The sequence below is a fragment of the Quercus suber genome, unplaced genomic scaffold (genome assembly GCF_002906115.3).
Source record: "Quercus suber isolate HL8 unplaced genomic scaffold, Cork oak 2.0 scaffold_861, whole genome shotgun sequence".
Taxonomy (NCBI): Eukaryota; Viridiplantae; Streptophyta; class Magnoliopsida; order Fagales; family Fagaceae; genus Quercus; species Quercus suber.
The window spans coordinates 1-17,012 of record NW_027070291.1 but is presented as its reverse complement, the minus strand read 5'-3'; the positions used below and the strand labels follow the sequence as shown (position 1 = coordinate 17,012).

The 17,012-nt window shown below is 34.7% G+C and overlaps 1 long non-coding RNA gene and 1 other non-coding gene across 2 annotated transcripts; both read left to right on the top strand.

Moving 5' to 3' along the window:
* Nucleotides 1-3,834: 3,834 nt before the first annotated feature.
* LOC112032213 (uncharacterized) lies at nucleotides 3,835-7,457 on the top strand. The gene is made up of 3 exons (XR_010626775.1): nucleotides 3,835-3,937; nucleotides 4,593-4,662; nucleotides 7,092-7,457. It is a non-coding gene; the product is annotated as an uncharacterized LOC112032213 (transcript).
* A 1,963-nt stretch (nucleotides 7,458-9,420) lies between these two features.
* On the top strand, nucleotides 9,421-15,826 carry LOC136065140 (uncharacterized). Its single transcript, XR_010626774.1, has 2 exons — nucleotides 9,421-9,879; nucleotides 15,502-15,826. It is a non-coding gene; the product is annotated as an uncharacterized LOC136065140 (long non-coding RNA).
* Nucleotides 15,827-17,012: the final 1,186 nt, after the last annotated feature.

Here is a 17,012-nt window from a genome sequence, read left to right as displayed (position 1 = left end):
ATCCCATTTAACCCACTAGACATTGACCAACAACCACCACCACAACCACAATAGGTACCACCACGCCACCATCATGCCAACCACCAAAACCCATTAAAAAATCACCAAACCCATTAAAAAATCACCAAACCCACCACCAACAACAACAACCACAAGAAACCGCCACCACAAGAACCACTAAGAGAAAAAAAAAACACATACACACACACACACAAAACCGCCAAAAACCACCAGACACCTACCACAACAAGTACAGGAAAACACACACAACAACCAAACTCAAAAACCCACCACTGCAATCTCGTCGATCTAGAAATCCAGAAACTTGCCACTGCCGATCTCATTGATCTAGAGACCCAGAAACCTCCACCTCAATCGCATCACCACACTAATCTCTACCTCCTTTGTGCCACTATGACCTTGCCATGCCGATCTCCATGCAAAATAGTCCAACCTAGCTCCGGTGGTAAGTTTTGAATGAGAGAGAGAGAGAGAGAGAGAGAGAGAGAGAGAGAGAAGTGAGATCAGAGAACAGTGGGAGACGGAGAGAGATAGAGAGTGTGACAAGAGAATAAAAGCAAGTGAGAGAAAAAGTTAATTTAAAATTATACAATTTGCTACAAGAACGTCTTACAAGTAAGACATTATTGTAGCTACATTGTAAAAAAATTTACAACTAGCATGCCAGATAATGCCCATTTTTATGGTTTGATACTAAAATATAGGATATTTGAAGTTTTACAACTTCGGATACTAGTACTCTAAAGAAATAGATCTAAAATTATTATTAGACTTTATATAAGATCTGAGCACAGAGTTACAAAATAACCAAGAAATGAATATATTTAATCGGGTACAAGTTATGAGGCAATTGCTTTACCATATTTACTGTCCACTCTAGATATTGTACAACTCCAAAATGGGTGAGGTTTTGGTCCAGTGCACTGATCCCTTTGAGATTATAACACATGTTCACTTTTGAACGCATGTCACTATCTTAACGGGTCCAATGCATATAGTGCACTGGACGTAAGCCTCACCCCTACAGAATTTACATATGCACATGCTCATTTGGCCTAAGAGGATGTTGAAACAAAAGCTATCATTTTAAATGCAGAAAAAAAAAAATCAATTCGAGAATACCTAGATATATCTTTGAAGTTGCCATACACTTCTTGGGTAAAGGCAAAGTAGATAAAATGCCAATTATTTTCACAATCAAAGGAAATTAGAGGAAGGATAAGAAAAGATATCCTTAAGTCTTATATATTTTTCACCATCAAAATGAAATAAAACAGTATAAAACTACTTCATTTAGGTTAGGCTTGGTGGAATTTTTTAATATTGCTTCCTCACATCGTCAATTAAAATAATTCAAAAGTAAAACTTAAAGTTTGTTTTACCTTTTTTTCTTACATTTTATCAACAAGGTACTTATCAAAAAAAGTAAAAAAGATTTTCTCAATAACCAAACAAAGGGAAGATTCAGTTTTGATACATATACACTGTTAAAGTCACTTATATTTGAGTCAGGTATCAAAATGCATGTAATTAAAACCGATATAAGAATTAGAGATTAAGATGCACAGCAAAAAGCCTCAGTTTTTTCTTAAATCCCACTTTAATACTTCTGAACCCTAAGATCAATTAGGTAGCCCTTGTGTGAAAGGAATTAGCAAAATCCGTTTGCCAATGCAAAAGATACATCATATCAAAATACATTCACAACAATATGACAGCAACCATGTAGCCATGGTCATGACATTCAGGAACTCATAGTGTTGGGTTACACATATGAGTGAAATCCCACATTGAATAATAATGAGAATAATGAGTAGATAATATAACATAATTGAGCATATACCCATTGGACTTAGGCCTTTTGGGTTAAAGTGTATCTTTATATGTTATATTAATTATTCAAGAGGAAGCTTTCCAAGATGTTTATCTCACAAGTGATATCAGAGCTCAAGTGGTGTGGGCCAAAGGTGGCAAGGTTATCGAGGTTTCTTTCTTAGTTGGAGCGGGAACGGAGTGTACTTGAAGCATTTTCGCAAAAGGAGCAGGGTGGGTCCCTTTTGCAGTTGGAGAGTATATTGCACCAAGAAAGCCCATAAAGCCCCGCACAAACGATCTTGAACAAATGCCCAACAAATGAGTATTATTGCTAATGGTGCTAGACAATGATGAAATGCGAGGTTCCAATGGAGGATAAAAGATGTGCGGGGTTGACACATGGAGGCCCATGGATAATGTACTACTGAAGGGAAAGGCCCATTAGGCAAGAGGGAGCGAGTAAGACTTGTTCATGGCTCACGGAGAGGTCTTGAAACCCATAGAGAGGTAGAGACTTACACATGAGGGGGAGATTATTGGGTTACACGTGTGAGTGAAGTTCCACATTAAATAATGATGAGAAGAATGAGTAGTTAATATAACATAATTGAGCACATACCTATTAGGCTTAGACCTTTTGGGTTTAAGTGTCTTTATATGTTATATTAACTATTTAAGGAAGCTCTCTAAGATGTTTATCTTCTGAACACATAGAAATTTTTAGTGCAATTTACAGGACTAAAACTTACACACCGGTAGAAATTACATTCTGCTACAGTTTAGCAATAAAAGGCCATCATCTCATTCTGCTCTGTGCATACCCACTGAAGATCATCATGATATTGAACCTTTTTTTATATATATAAATCATGCTAATGAACCTGCGATCATCAAATTCCACAAAACAATATCTCTTTCATGCATTTCATTGAACACTAAGGTGCCTCAAGTATGGAGGGTTATATAATTTAAATAAATTGCAATTTATAACAGATATTAATGAGCTAGAAATTCAAAGTGCCACGAGTTGGATAAACCAATATGTGATTGGCATCATACATGTTATGTTTGTTTCGATGGAAAATTTTGTGTAAAGATGGTTTTCCGTGTTTTTTAGTGTTTGGTAGCATCAGGGAAAAAAAAAAAAAAAAAACTATTTTTGGTCAACAAAAAAAGTATAACTTATTTTTAAAAGATTTTTTTCACTAAAATTTTTTAGAAAACAATTCTATTTCATAGCAAGTTAAATAAGGGAAATAAGATAGTTTTATAAAAAATACTTTTTGAAAAATAATTTATTTTCTAAAAAATATCAACTTATGTTTTAGCCTTTTAGGTGATGCTTTCAACTACAACACTCAAGCCTACTCCAATGCCTTTCTTTTTCAAGTCCAGGCATTCGTTATTAATATCTATGTAGGGTAGTGAAGATAACATTCAAATTATATGTGTGTAATTGTTTAATCTTATTATATTGTCTAGTTTTTATTTCAGCTTAGGTTCTGTGTTTTAAATTTTGAGATTATAGGTGCAGCAGATTCAAGCACCACCTGAGTAGCTGTAGGATATATCATACATCATACATCACTTTGTAGTGGCTCTAAATCTTTAATTTCTCTTCTTCATTCCTCTCTCCTTTGATGGGTGAGTATCAAAATGAGGCAAAATGCCCATTGTGATATGTTTCCCTCCCTCCCTCTCTTGATCTGACAGTACAAGTCACGCAGAAGCCCACATCCTAAGAAAATTTGGGGATTTCATAGGGTGAGTTTGGATTGAACTTATTGTTGCTGAAACTGAAAACTGAAAACTGAAAACTGAAAATACTGTAGCAAAATAATTTTTAAATGTGTAAATAGTACCGTGGGACCCATTTTTAATATTTTTTAGTGCGTGAACAGTGTCAAACAGTACATAAACAGTGTTTTTTGTCTCATGAACAGTAAAATCATGTGATTTTACTGTTCACTTTTCCGGGAAAAAAAAAAAAAAAAAAAACAATATATGAGCACGAGGATAGGGGCAAGTTTGAGTTGACAATTGTGTCCTTCCAGAAATATTCCATGGATCGATACATTAACTTCTTGGATTGCATGTTGGGGTAAGTTACCTGCTCTCTCTATATACCCAATGCCAAATACTTTTTTTTTTTTAATAATTATTATTGCTACATAGATGTTTGTTATTTGTTGCTGTGTATGTGGTCTTTACTTAAGCATCAACAACAAAGCACATATTTGATATCTACATAATTGATCTTACAAAGCCTATAACTTCACATTATGAAGAACAATTCTAATGGCTTATATAATTTGTAGAGGGTGTGGTTGCCTTCTTAAATGTGGTAGCTTTTTGAAGTGCCATTGTCATCCATAAAATCTTCAACATATAGTTTCAGCTAGTTGTTTACAAGTTACCAAGAGGCTACTCTTAACCCATAGCATGCTCTCTATAACCCTTTATCATGTGGAACCTTTAATGGGAACCATCATCATCTTTTTCCCTTTAATCATTGCCCTAAGCATGTGCTTATCTGATGTGCACCTAAGAATAACAATACACTTAAGTCATTTATATGTAGTGCCAACATGTGTCAAACTTGTACGGATGGTGGAATTTATACATCAAAACCAATGAGTTCAAATGAAGCAAGTGTAATGATCAAAGTATGATAGTTAGTGGGTGGCCTTCTTTAAGAAGATGCAGTGAAAACAGGTATTAATTGTTTCATCTTTTTTTTTTTTTTTTTTTTTAAGAGATAGGGTATCTGGAGTCAAATCCGTTGATCGCAGACAATGTACAAGCACCAACATCAGTATCCAGGAGGTTTGTTCCATGATCTTATGCATGCATTTATTAAGAAGAAGATGGGGTATAAGATTTTTTTTTTTTTTTAATTTTTTTTTTTTTTTTTAATTTTAAAAATTGGTGGTAAGTGCTTGTACTTGTGAATAGTTTGAGATTTATTACTACAAAAACTAAATAGTTTGGGGATTATGCATGCACAATTTTTACTATTATGCTCAACTTATCACAATGCATAGTCATAGGTACCTTCACAATGAATTTTAATTCCTCAAGTAAGTGCTTAATCCACATAAGCTCGCATGATGTGGCATGGCTCTATACTCAGCTGCTGCACTAGTTCTGTCTACAATAGTTTGTTTCTTGCTTTTACAACTAATCAGGTTTTCTCACAGAAAGGTGCAATATCCAGTAGTGTTTCTTGTGTAAACTATGGTAAAGTTGGAGGTTTGGGCTTTTTAACCAAGCTTTGCTTGGGAAGTGGCTTTGGCGCATTGGGGAGGAAGTTAACCATTTATGGCGTTAGTTTATTGACACTAAATATGGGGAGGTTAGTGGAGGTTGGTGCACTAGGGTTGTTAGAGGAACACATGGCTGTGGGTTGTGGAAGAACATTGGGAAAGGTGTAGATAGTTTCCTCGGTCATAGTTTCCTCAGTCATGTAGTTTATGCAGCAGGAGAGGGTGTTCGCATTCAGTTCTGGCACTACCCTTGGAGCAGTCCTATTTCTTTGGAAGAGTTATATCCGGAATTGTTTGTCTGTGCTGTGGTTCAAGAGGCTCTGATTTCTGATATGATTCTTCATGCACCAGATGGGGGAGGTAGGAGTTGGAACTTACTTTTCCATCGTGAATTTAATGGCTGGGAAATGGGGAGATTTTACTCTTTCTTTGAGCATGTTTCTGCCAGAATTCCATGGGGGAGGGTGATGATGTTCTGATTTGGCAGTTGGATTGTAGTGGTATTTTTTATGTTTATAATTCCTTCTTGAAAGCCCCTTCTGTTTCCTTCCCTTGGCAAAGCATTTGGTGTGTTAAGGTACCTAAAAGAGAGTCTTTCTTTTTATGGACTGCTGTTAGGGATGGTATTCTTACAATAGATAAGAAGAACTTGCCTCTTGTTAATTGGTGTTGCCTATGTCGGTGTGACAAGGAAACTGTGGACCCCTTTTACTCCACTGCAAGTTTGCTCATGCTTTGTGGAGTGAGGTTTTTCTTATGTTTGGGATTCAGTGGGTGATGCGAAGTATAGTTGTCTCTCTTCTTTTTGCTTGGAGGAATTGGTTGGGGAACTATTCTTCAAATGTTTGGAATATGGGACCAGCATGTCTAATGTGGTTAGTATGGAAGGAACGCAGTGCCCATACTTTTGAGGACATTGAGAGACCTATCGATCTATTGAAGACTTCACTAGTTAGGACTTTATTTGAGTGGTCTCGTATTTGGGGTCTCACACATTGTATTTTCGTGTCTGATTTCATTATTTCTGTTAGATTTTCCATTTGATTTTATTGTATTCTTTTCTTTGCTGTGAGTTTACAATTGCAAACACATTGCGCTTTTGATATCAATAAAACTTTTATTTCCTATAAAAAATAAAAATAAAAATAAAAATAAAAAAACTATGTTAAATTCATTGTGTTAATTTCATGTTAGAGTACACTTAATCATGCAGCTGTGTTAATGTAGTTAGCTGTTGACACCTTGTAGCAATTGTAGTTTGAGATTCTAATGGTAATTATGAACGAATTGCCACCATTGACACCTTCGATTAATTAGAATGCTATTTTTGATTCCAGCATTTCTTTGGTTATCATGGTATGATGTGTTTTAATATTCCTTTATTATTATTATTGATTTTTTGCATTTGATTTGGTAGTTTTTTTTTTTTTTTTTTTTAATTGTTTTCTTGTCAACAAGTATACTCGTTTCACTTTTTCTTATGCATGCACTTTATTGAAAAGAAGATAACACTTTTTTCATATATATGTTTAATTATTTAAAAGAATATTATTGTTAAGTGTTTGAATGTGAGAATAGTTTGGAAATGTATCACTACAAAAAGTAATAGTTTTGAGATTATGCATGCACATTTTTATTTGTATGTGTACTTGACTTCTGCCCAAAAGATCTCTTGCCTTTTCCACCTCCAAGGGGTTTTGGGGTTTAATGAGTTAATTTCCCATCAACAATCATCTAATAAGTACACTGAGATAGAATACAACAGAAACAATGACAAAGGGAGCAGGTTTCCTATTTTCATGATTTAGCCATGTGTTCAAATGCTTAACATAGTAGACCTACTGCATTGTGGATACTTTTGTCATTTCCTTCTTTTTTTTGTGTGTTGTTGGGGGCAGGGGGCGGTTGGGGTGTAAAGTGGATGATGAGGATTGACTAAGATGGATAAGTCATTTATATGTAGTGCTAACATGTGTCAAACTTGTACAGATGGTGGAACGAAGCAAATGATCAAGTATGATAGTGGGTGGCCTTCTTTAAGAAGATGCTATGAAAAACAGGTATTAATTGTTCCATCTTCTTTTTTTTTGGTAGACCGAGAGGAGAACTGGAGTTAAAATATGTTGATCACGGAGGATCCTCTACAAGTATAAAATCAACATTCCTGAAGGTTTGTTGTATGTTCTTATGCATGCATTTATTGAGAAGATGATGGGGTTAAGTTTTTTATTTTTATTTTTTAAATATTGGTGGTAAGTGCTTGTACCTGTGAATAGTTTGAGATTTATTACTACAAAAACTAAATAGTTCTGGGATTATGCATGCACATTTTTTAGTATTTGTGCTTGACTTTCACCCAACATATACTTTAATTTGCTTACAAGCTATTCGAATGGGTTTTTTCTTTTGCCTTTTCACTCGTCTGGAGGTTAGGACCAATCATCTACTATACAAAATGAGACGAGATGGGATAGAATCCAATAGAAACAAAGTCCCACGAACAATTTGCTCATGTTAACAATTTAGTCATGTGTTCAAATGCTTAACATAAACGACCCTTTGGACTTTGAATGCATTGTGGATAAATTCTTCATTCCCTTATGTATTTTGGGTTGGGTTGTAAAGTGGATGAATAGGATTGACTAAGATGAACCTCCCCTAAATGGATGACTAAGGTTTATGGGCTTATCTCTATATAATTTCGTATAGATATAAGGATATTATACGCAACCTAGATGAATACATGAGGCACACAACATAATAATAAACAAAATATAATATAGACCAATTGAAGATTAGTCTTATAATAGCTAACGAGCTTGAGCAAAATGGATTAATTGGGCATTCTTTGATTTGGACTAGTTAGCCTTATTGTCTATCCTTGTGAAAGTTTTTGTCATATTTATAGATAGAGATAGGGAAAAAAATGATGTTTTGTTTATTGATTGAGGAAAACTACTATGGGGTTTTGGACTAATGTTAGGAGTCTACAGACCTTTTCATGGGTAAAGTAAACACATGGGAATTTTCAGGATGTAGTCCTAATGGGTTTTATTGCTAAACTTATTAGACCTACCAGACTATAAATGTGACGTGGATCATTTTTTTGTGTGGAAAATTACACTTTTCTACCCTAATCTTTCACCTAAATTACAATATCCCCCAAAATTTAAGAGTGCATGATTAACCCCCAAATGTGAGACTCTTGCTACAATGTACCCCATTGTCTGATTTAGGGTTAACTTTGACGGAAAAGTTAGCACATGCATCACACCTGTGTGCCCACTTAAATAGTTGGCGTCCATCGAAAAGATAAATTGACTATAATGCCTTATTCAGTTAGCTCTCCTTCTGATGTAAGGAATGTGATGGGCTGTTTGTGTATGGTTTAGAAGCAATGAAAGGGCTGAGTTGCTTAGAACAATCAATAGGTGGATAAGCACTTCTGCAAGAACACAGTTCCAAAATAACACACGAAGACTAACAATGCATTCAGTTACCATAACTGATTACAAAATGTATTTATACAACTTGTTTGACACTAGCAGCCACTTGGATGAGTGTCAAGTGGTCTAATCCTATTAGCTACAGCCTAAACAGCCATTTAATTAACTAGCTAATCAGTTACAAAAAGATAAGAGTGGTTGCTGGCCTGTAACTGCCTGCTGCGACTTGAATCAATGTTGAACATATGAAAAGAGGACTCCTGCATCGGACTTCCCATCTTTAGAAGCACTTGGCCTCAAGTGCCCTTGGAAACATGATAGGGAGTGAGTTTCTGTAACTTGCTGTTGTGCAGCATTAATTTGGGTTGATTGGGCTTTTTGTGTCTGCTTTGTACCATGAGTTTGCTGTTGTTGCATCACAAAAAGGTTGCTGTTACTTCACAGCTAAATTACGCACAAATAAAAGCACCAATGTAATTGCACCTGTATCAAGATTCCCTTTCTTGAAAGCAAACTTTTCCTCAAGTTTGGTTGAAGTGTTGAACCTCCAATTGTAAGACATGCACACCAGATGGACATTAAGTATTTTGCCTCATTAGTGATCAATCTTGCACATTTGACACTGCAAGGATTTATTCTTCACTAATAGACCTACCTACTTCATCTTCACCGTNATTTGATTTGGTAGTTTTTTTTTTTTTTTTTTTTAATTGTTTTCTTGTCAACAAGTATACTCGTTTCACTTTTTCTTATGCATGCACTTTATTGAAAAGAAGATAACACTTTTTTCATATATATGTTTAATTATTTAAAAGAATATTATTGTTAAGTGTTTGAATGTGAGAATAGTTTGGAAATGTATCACTACAAAAAGTAATAGTTTTGAGATTATGCATGCACATTTTTATTTGTATGTGTACTTGACTTCTGCCCAAAAGATCTCTTGCCTTTTCCACCTCCAAGGGGTTTTGGGGTTTAATGAGTTAATTTCCCATCAACAATCATCTAATAAGTACACTGAGATAGAATACAACAGAAACAATGACAAAGGGAGCAGGTTTCCTATTTTCATGATTTAGCCATGTGTTCAAATGCTTAACATAGTAGACCTACTGCATTGTGGATACTTTTGTCATTTCCTTCTTTTTTTTGTGTGTTGTTGGGGGCAGGGGGCGGTTGGGGTGTAAAGTGGATGATGAGGATTGACTAAGATGGATAAGTCATTTATATGTAGTGCTAACATGTGTCAAACTTGTACAGATGGTGGAACGAAGCAAATGATCAAGTATGATAGTGGGTGGCCTTCTTTAAGAAGATGCTATGAAAAACAGGTATTAATTGTTCCATCTTCTTTTTTTTTGGTAGACCGAGAGGAGAACTGGAGTTAAAATATGTTGATCACGGAGGATCCTCTACAAGTATAAAATCAACATTCCTGAAGGTTTGTTGTATGTTCTTATGCATGCATTTATTGAGAAGATGATGGGGTTAAGTTTTTTATTTTTATTTTTTAAATATTGGTGGTAAGTGCTTGTACCTGTGAATAGTTTGAGATTTATTACTACAAAAACTAAATAGTTCTGGGATTATGCATGCACATTTTTTAGTATTTGTGCTTGACTTTCACCCAACATATACTTTAATTTGCTTACAAGCTATTCGAATGGGTTTTTTCTTTTGCCTTTTCACTCGTCTGGAGGTTAGGACCAATCATCTACTATACAAAATGAGACGAGATGGGATAGAATCCAATAGAAACAAAGTCCCACGAACAATTTGCTCATGTTAACAATTTAGTCATGTGTTCAAATGCTTAACATAAACGACCCTTTGGACTTTGAATGCATTGTGGATAAATTCTTCATTCCCTTATGTATTTTGGGTTGGGTTGTAAAGTGGATGAATAGGATTGACTAAGATGAACCTCCCCTAAATGGATGACTAAGGTTTATGGGCTTATCTCTATATAATTTCGTATAGATATAAGGATATTATACGCAACCTAGATGAATACATGAGGCACACAACATAATAATAAACAAAATATAATATAGACCAATTGAAGATTAGTCTTATAATAGCTAACGAGCTTGAGCAAAATGGATTAATTGGGCATTCTTTGATTTGGACTAGTTAGCCTTATTGTCTATCCTTGTGAAAGTTTTTGTCATATTTATAGATAGAGATAGGGAAAAAAATGATGTTTTGTTTATTGATTGAGGAAAACTACTATGGGGTTTTGGACTAATGTTAGGAGTCTACAGACCTTTTCATGGGTAAAGTAAACACATGGGAATTTTCAGGATGTAGTCCTAATGGGTTTTATTGCTAAACTTATTAGACCTACCAGACTATAAATGTGACGTGGATCATTTTTTTGTGTGGAAAATTACACTTTTCTACCCTAATCTTTCACCTAAATTACAATATCCCCCAAAATTTAAGAGTGCATGATTAACCCCCAAATGTGAGACTCTTGCTACAATGTACCCCATTGTCTGATTTAGGGTTAACTTTGACGGAAAAGTTAGCACATGCATCACACCTGTGTGCCCACTTAAATAGTTGGCGTCCATCGAAAAGATAAATTGACTATAATGCCTTATTCAGTTAGCTCTCCTTCTGATGTAAGGAATGTGATGGGCTGTTTGTGTATGGTTTAGAAGCAATGAAAGGGCTGAGTTGCTTAGAACAATCAATAGGTGGATAAGCACTTCTGCAAGAACACAGTTCCAAAATAACACACGAAGACTAACAATGCATTCAGTTACCATAACTGATTACAAAATGTATTTATACAACTTGTTTGACACTAGCAGCCACTTGGATGAGTGTCAAGTGGTCTAATCCTATTAGCTACAGCCTAAACAGCCATTTAATTAACTAGCTAATCAGTTACAAAAAGATAAGAGTGGTTGCTGGCCTGTAACTGCCTGCTGCGACTTGAATCAATGTTGAACATATGAAAAGAGGACTCCTGCATCGGACTTCCCATCTTTAGAAGCACTTGGCCTCAAGTGCCCTTGGAAACATGATAGGGAGTGAGTTTCTGTAACTTGCTGTTGTGCAGCATTAATTTGGGTTGATTGGGCTTTTTGTGTCTGCTTTGTACCATGAGTTTGCTGTTGTTGCATCACAAAAAGGTTGCTGTTACTTCACAGCTAAATTACGCACAAATAAAAGCACCAATGTAATTGCACCTGTATCAAGATTCCCTTTCTTGAAAGCAAACTTTTCCTCAAGTTTGGTTGAAGTGTTGAACCTCCAATTGTAAGACATGCACACCAGATGGACATTAAGTATTTTGCCTCATTAGTGATCAATCTTGCACATTTGACACTGCAAGGATTTATTCTTCACTAATAGACCTACCTACTTCATCTTCACCGTTGGTTTGGGGCTTGCCTTTCTCTTCTTTGGTTGCAATGAATATAGCTCCACTATCTTGTACATGTACAAATTATAGGTGCTGCACCTTTCGTCCATGATGGCTCGCCTATCATCTTCACATGACTTTCCATATCTAAGTAAAAGATGGAACCCATTCGTTGCTTCCTCATCACAAAGAGCATAACCTCCTTCAAAGTAATTTGACTAGGTAAATGTGTATAGGGTTTGTTAATTAACCCTAAACACAAAATAATATATATATATATATATATATATGTACAATACAAAATCCCTTCTGCCCCTAACATTATACTAACCCACTCCCCCTCAAGATAGAGAGTATGTATCATACAATCCCAACTTGTTACATAATAAATCTTAACGAGTTCTACGTAAGGCTTTGGTAAACATATCAACAATTTTAACTCTTGTAGACACATATGGAGTAGCAATTACACCATCTTCTACTTTCTCCTGAATAATATGACAGTCTACTTCTATATGTTTAATTGGAGGTAATATGAATTGCTGCTTGATTATCACAATGCATAGTCATGGGTACCTTGACAGTGAATTTTAATTCCTCAAGTAAGTGCTTAATCCACGTAAGCTTGCATGACGTGTCAGGGTTCTATACTCAGCCGCTGCACTAGATCTAGCTACAATAGTTTGTTTCTTGCTTTTCCAACTAATCAGGTTTTCTTACAGTAAGGTGCAATATTCAGTAGTGTTTCTTGTGTAAACTATGGTAAATTCATTGTGTTTCATGTTAGATTACACTTATTCATGCAGCTGTATTAATATAGTTAGCTATTGACACCTTGTAGCGATTGTAGTTTGAGATTCTTATGGTAATTATGAACAAATTACCACCATTGACACATTCGATTAATTAGAATGTTATTTTCGATTCCAGCATTTCTTTGATTATCATGGTATGATGTGTTTGAATATTCCTTTATTATTATTATTATTATTATTATTATTATTATTAGTATTATTGATTTTTCTTGCATTTGATTGTGTAGTTTTTTATTTTTTTTTTCAAAATTGTTTTCTTTTCAACATCTATACTCTTTTCACTTTTTCTTATGTATGCACTTTATTGAAAAGAAGATAACACTTTTTTCATATATTTGTTTAATTATTTAAAAGAATATTGGTACCCATAATGGAAATGGTAAGTTTGATACCCGTTCCTTTTACAATGAGTTAAGGACGACTCCCAACTCTATCTTCCCTTGGAAGGGCATTTGGAAAGCAAAGGCTCCCAAAAGGGTGGCTTTTTTTCTATGGACGGCAACTCATGATCGCATTCTTACATTGGATAATCTCATGCTTAGAGGTCACCCTTTGGCAAATCGGTGTTGTATGTGCCGGTGCAGTGGGGAATATGTGGATCATCTCCTTATTCATTGTCATGTGGCGAATTCTTTATGGGTTTTAATGCTTCAGGCTTTCGGTATTCAGTGGGTCTTGCCTAGTGCTGTGACGGAATTATTATTTTGTTGGAATCAATGGCTTGGGAAACATGATTTAGATATTTGGAGTTTAATTCCAAGATGTTTGATGTGGACTGTATGGATGGAGCGTAATCGTCGGTCCTTTGAAGATTCTGAGAAGTCTTTGGTTGAGTTAATAGGCCTGTGCCAGAGAAGTCTTTTTGAGTGGTCTCAGTGCTGGGGTTTTACCGAGTGTTCTTCTATTGTTCAGTTTTTTTCTTCTCTTAGTTTAGTCTCTTGATTGTTTTCTGTGGTGTTCTGTTTTGTACTTTGCTGTGTTCATTCTCATGAACACATTGTATGTTTCTTTTTCCATTTTCATCAATAATAATTCTTATATTACCTATCAAAAAAAAATATATTGGTGTTAAGTGTTTGAATGTGTGAATAGTTTGGAAATGTATCACTACAAAAAGTAATAGTTTTGAGATTATGCATGCAGATTTTATTTGTATGTGTACTTGACTTCTGCCCAAAAGATCTCTTGCCTTTTCCACCTCCAAGGGGTTTTGGGGTTTAATGAGTTAATTCCCATCAGCAATCATCTAATAAGTACAATGAGATAAAATGCAACAGAAACATTGACAAAGGGAGCAGGTTTCCTATTTTCATGATTTAACCATATGTGTTCAAATGACTAAGATGGATAAGTTGTGGAACTCCACCATGCAAATGACTATGGTTTACAGTGTTAAAAGACTACATAATTTTGCATAGGTTTAAGGGTACCACCGGGACCTATAAAAATATGAACATGAAGATCAGTTGATTGGAAACAAACAAGTAGCAAAGAAGTTCTTTTATGTAGTACCTATAAAAAAAAGGTTGTTCTTTTATGTGGTGAGGATAACTTAGATCTACTGTAGATCTAATATGAACTTGATGACATTTTGATCATACTATTTATAAAACAAAATTTCAGTTGCTGAACTAGAAGGGAATCATTTAATTCTCTTTTTTTTTTTTTTTTTTCTCTTTTTTTGTCCTTTTTTTTCTTTCCTTTTTCTTACTCTAATTGATAATAAGGGTTTGGACTTTGGATAGTAGAGTCTAGGATGAACTTCTGAGACTGATTTCTAAATTCAATATATAAGGGCAGGGCAACATATGAGTGACCATAATATGCCACTAATTCCCTTTGAAACCATTGACTACCTTGATCTACAACCACAAGGTCCACAACCATAGTAACAGGATTCAGCAGGGAAGGATGGGAGGAATTCTTGGATTAGTTAATTTGTTTTGGGCTTGGATTCATTTAGCCAAGTTTAGGTGTTTTGCTTGATGTATTTGTTTGTTTTGAAGAAGTTATGCATCAAAAATATAGGACTTTGTTACTTTTCTTTTGCAACTTTTATTCTCAGCTTTCTCAGCTATCAAACTGAGATAAAATTTATTTATCTGATAAGTAAAAATAGAAAGTTTGTTGATATTTACATGGTAATTTGATTAATGCTTGTTTGGATCTGTTTCTTTCTTTGACTTGAGAGAGAATAGACCCTGCCCTGTAATTTGTTAATTTATTCAGAAGTCGGTTTTTATTGTAGATTGCAATGCTTCTGCAATGTGTGAAGCATTGCTGCAACGTAATGCTACCTATCTTTTATTTTCTATTTTTCTTTGTGCATCAAAATTTGACAGAAAATTGTCCGTGATCTTTTTGCAAGAGAGACTAGTTTGCTCAGAATTCCACTAGGGTTTACGATACCTTTCACAAAGGTATAGCCTTTTTCTTATATTTCCAAGTCTTGGAGATAGTAAATAACTTATTGGGTAAAATTTTAAATTCAGTAAACATGTTTCAAGTGTAATCCATTATTAGAATTTCTTGTTAGATTAAACTTATCATGCAGTGGTAACTATTGACACCTTGTAGCGATTGTAGTTTGAGATTGTTATTGTAATTATGGACTATTTATTGCCACAGACACATTCAATTAACTAGAACGTTAGTTTTTATGCCTATAGAGTTCTTTGATTGTCATGGTATTTATGTGTTTCCTTTATATTGAGTTTACTGCATTTGATTTTGTAGTTATCTTTTTTATTTTTTCTCAACAGGGTTAGACCAGCCATCGCATTGAGAAATGGATATGCTCTCATCATGTTCATCTTCTAGTCATTGTACCCCAAAGACTTGCTCAGTTTTCCAATTTCTTACAAGTAGACTATTAGGTTGTTGGAAACACAATTGTCTGGAGAGGTGTAGGAGTCACTGTTGATTGTTCATTGATCTAATTTCATTGATTCTGTTCTTACACCTGAGGTCATAACATTTCAATGTACCAACTCAGTGAATTTGCTTGGAAATGTTTCACTAAACAATTGTTTGCATTGTTGTGTAATCGATCTTAGTACAACTCAATGTACTGCCTTTGTTTCAAAACGGCCCAATGCAAAGCAGGTTATTGACTTACAGGTTCAAAAATAATACAACCTATCTTTTCTTTTCTATTTCACCAGCTTCATGTTAGCCAAAGGGTGAAGCTGAAAACCGAGTCAAATGCATATAAAACTAATAGTCTTGTGAAGAAGTCAGTCACAATGTGCTAAATTATAACCATGTGAGATTCTCTTTTCACTGTCATGAATCACATTCAATTGTCCAATCTTCTATCACAAAGAATGAAGATAATAAATATATAATAAGTTGAAATACTTCATAATATTGCATTAAGTAACTCCAATTGATCACTTGGTTTAATCAGCAGTATAAGATCTTTCCCATTGAGATAGGAAAATGAAGTGGGATTATATTGCACATTTGCACTTCGTAAGAACCTTTTCATAATCAAATTGGATAACCATAGATTTATCATCTTTCTTTTAGAGGAGAAATTACACTTTATCACCCGAATTATACATGAGATTACACTTAGCACCCTAAACTATTTGAATGCACACTTTACACCCTAAATTATCACACTTTGCACTCCGGCATTACTTTTGCGGTTAAGTTAAACAGAAATTAATAGCACATTGTACATGATTTTTCTTATGTGACATTGTATAAAGACCAAAACACCTTTGCTTGTTAAAGCTCTATTTGCCTCCATGGGAAAATACCCAGAAAAGTTTTCAATGAAAAATTGGGTTTAATAAGACTGTTTTAAGGAAGAAAATAGTAATTCGTGTGTGGAGAGGCATTTGTGTTTGTAAGAATTAAGAGGGAAAGAAAGTAAAGTGCTTTTAGAATATGCTCAAGAAAACCCAGTCTCGAATTCTTTGGTATTTTCCTTGATCTCTAGGAAATTAATCAGGGTTTTCGTTTTAATTTTTTTCAACACAGAAGACGGAAAATTCAAAAAGGAGAGCTAAAATTTAGAGAAAGTGGATGTTTGCAAAATATTAAATGGAAGTTAGGCTTTTTGTTTGTTATTAAACTTTGCATTTGGAGTTGTTGAAACTTGGAACAAACTATGGTTATTGTACAGTGAAGAAAGTGGTATTAAATGACTTTACCCTTGCGGTGTTAATTCATTTTTTTAGTTGTAAATATTCTTACCTTTTTTGGTTGATGCGAAGTGTTGGGTTTTGTGGAGCCTAGTTGTGTGTTGATTCGGTTGATGACC